Below are 3326 nucleotides of genomic sequence, written 5' to 3'. Positions count from 1 at the left end.
CTGAGCGCCCCGCGCTGGGAGCCGCGCGTAAGGGGGCGGGGCCTGAGCCCCTCCCGCTGGGAGCCGCGCGTAAGGGGGCGGGGCCTGAGCGCCCCGCGCTGGGAGCCGCGCGTAAGCGGGCGGGGCCTGAGCGCCCCGCGCTGGGAGCCGCGCGTAAGGGGGCGGGGCTGCGAGCCAGGCCCCTGCATGCTGTACAGGGCCGCTCTTGGACGCGGCGCTGAGGCTCCGGGAGAGGGGGGCGGGGGTAAGGGGCCGGGAGATTGGAGAAGGGACAGGGAGGGGGCAGAGGGGCTGGGGGGGCGGTCAGGGGATGGGGAATGGGGGTTGGATCATGGCCGTTCCAGGGCTCTGTCAGGACTCGGCAGGGGGGTGGGTAGGGGTCGGGGCAGTCAGGGGACAAGGAGGAGGGGTGGGGTCCCAGGGTGGTGGTGGTGTCTCTGGGGGATGGTGAGGGGACAAGGAGCAGGATGGGTCGGGGATTCTGAGGGGGGCAGGAAGTGGGTGGGGGTCGGATGGGGCCAGGGCCAGGCTGTCTGGGAGGCACAGCCTTCCCTACCCTAAAACTCATTCAGCAGTTTGAGGCTTGCAGACAGCTATTTAACACAAAGAGCCAAGCTGTTAGCTTTTTCATTCGTGCTACCATCCTTTTCACATCTCAAATGCCAAATAGTTTACATTTAATTTCAGTGCCATAGGGAGATTCATGTCAGGGGAGGGTAGCTTCATTTAAAATTAGCCACTTTAGATTAACAGTGATAGAGCCAAGAGAGCCATGGGGGAGGGATCACATGAGAAGAGCAATAGCCTACACCACTTACCTCCTTTGCAACCCTACCAAGGGAGATGCCCCTCCACTGTATTCCCCGGGGCTCCAAAGGGGTTAATTTGGTGGTTCTCAAACTTTTGTACTGGTGACCCTTTCACATAGCAAACCTCTGAGTGTACCCCCACCCCTTATAAATTAAAAACACTTTCTTATATATTTAACACCATTATAAATGCTGGAGGCAAAGCAGGGTTTGAGGTGCAGGCTGACAGCTTGTGACCCCCAGTAATAACCTCGTGACCCCCTGAGGGGTCCCGACCCCCTGGGTTAATATAATTTTAGCACCCTGTGTCCATTCACATGCATGTGCTATTTTGAGCATTTCAGTTTTCACAATATAGGCTCATCGAAGATTCTGGAACAAGCTCAAATGCTCAGTTTGTGGAGTATGTACTAAAGGCAAACCCACAGTAACCGTCTCCAGAATAACCATTCTGGTATATTTTTTATATTAAAATACTCTCTGGGAGCCCTTTTCATAAGCCCCCATCAGAATTAATATATTTTAAAAAATGAAAACATTCAACATTGGTTTTTAGTTGTGAGGGACCCCAGGGAGCCAGTCTGTAGGAAACAGATAAATTCATAGAGGTTAAGTCCATTAATGGCTATTAGCCAGGATGGGTAAGAATGGTGTCCCTAGCCTCTGTTTGTCAGAGGGTGGAGATGGATGGCAGGAGACAGATCACTTGATCATTACCTGTTAGGTTCACTCCCTCTGGGGCACTTGGCATTGGCCACTGTCGGTAGACAGGATACTGGGCTGGATGGCCCTTTGGTCTGACCCAGTATGGCCTTTCTTATGTTCTAATCTACATGAACCCAAAGTTATGGAGACAGATGTGAGTCAAGGAAGCCAGCAGAGTATCAGAAACCTGGAAAAATCTCTGACTGGATGGGCTCAGGCTGAGGTGGTTCAAAAGTTTTGGATATTTTTGTATTGTTTCTTTAAACAGTCAAACACAGCAAGCAGCAAATATTTGGCCACACACTTCTGAAACCCCAAATCATGTTCAGGTTTTGGCAGACTAATTTCAGCTTTTCAATTAAAAAACCCACAACAAATTTTGGAGGAAAGCAGACGCCTGTGATTTTTTTTCCTGCTTTTTAAAAACCCCTAGTTTTCGATCCAAAAAAAAGTTTTGATGGAAAATATTTGTCCAACCCTTTTAATGAGCTTTAGTGCCTTTTAGCACTAGCTGATACTGAGAACCAGTGATACCTTGTAAAGGTGACTTAAAAAGAAGCTTTCTCAAAACTGGGTTTGTTCTGAGATGCGGAAGGTTTTTAAATGTTTATTTTTTTCCCAGGGCTACCGGGGGGGGTAAGTGGGGCAATTTGCCCTGGGCCCCACAGGGGCCCCCATGAGAATATTGTATTCTATAGTATTGCAACTTTTTTTTATGGAAGGGGCCTCTGAAATTGCTTTGCCCCAGGCACCCTGAATCCTCTGGGCAGCCCTAAGGCGGGGTGAGTGCAGGTCCGTGGGGAGCCAGGCGAGGCGGGGAGAGCGCAGGTCCACGGGGAGCTGAGCTAGGCGAGCACAGGTCCGTGGAGAGCCGGGTGAAGCAAAGCGGGGCTGATGGGCGAGGCAGGGTGAGCGCAGGCCCATGGGGAGCTGGGTGAGACAGGGCGGTGTACACCCTGAGGCTGGCTCTTCCCAGCCTACCCTCTGCCAGCTCGGGAGCTGCAGCACCCTGGCCCCGTGACCAGCCCTTGGGGGCCAGACCCCAGACCGGAGATTTTAACGATGAACACAAAGCAATTCTTCATCCACCGCCTGGGGCGGGCGCCCTGCGGCTGTCCTCTGCCCTCAGGGCTCAGGCGGCCGGGTCAGATGGTGGCTGCCGGCCTCTTCCAGTGCTGGGGCCTGGAGAAAACCAGTGGAGGTGAGAGAGCTGGCAGCACCAGGCACAGGCAGTGCTGTCATGCACTCACAGCTGGGCCCATGGCCCTGCGCGGGAGGGCTCGGCCCAGCCTGCTGCTAACCAGCGGCTTCCCCCACGCTCTCTCACCAGGACCATGAGCACAGCTGTACTGCTCCCCTCCACAAGCACAGCGACTCCCAGCCACACCCGCAGCCTTTTCTCCTGCCCTCAAAGGCTCACCTGTGTGTGTGACTCTCTTTCCTGGCTGAAGTGAGGTGAGGCAGGCTCTGCAGCTCCTGGAACCAGTATCCTTGTCCCCATAACATCCATTCTTCTCCCAAAAATCAGGACAGGGGTTGGGGTAGGGTGAGCAGATATCGGTGTCTTTTTCTTATAAGCTCCTTTTACTCCCCACCCCTGTCCTGATTTTTCAGGACATCTGGATCTGGTCACCGGCTGGCATCTCATCCGGGGGGATCCATCTCATCCGGGGGGAGCTGCACTAGGCAGGATGAGCTGCTGTGGCTCCATGGGTGACCTGTCCCTGAGATCAGATGCTGTGCTAACTTCACCATGGTCCGTAAGGCTGGTGGTGATTGGACCTGAGGTTTGCTGCTGCTGTTGCCACTCTG

Source organism: Mauremys reevesii, linkage group 19 (assembly GCF_016161935.1).
Source record: "Mauremys reevesii isolate NIE-2019 linkage group 19, ASM1616193v1, whole genome shotgun sequence".
In the NCBI taxonomy this organism is placed as follows: domain Eukaryota; kingdom Metazoa; phylum Chordata; order Testudines; family Geoemydidae; genus Mauremys; species Mauremys reevesii.
Note: the sequence above shows the minus strand (reverse complement) of the source record.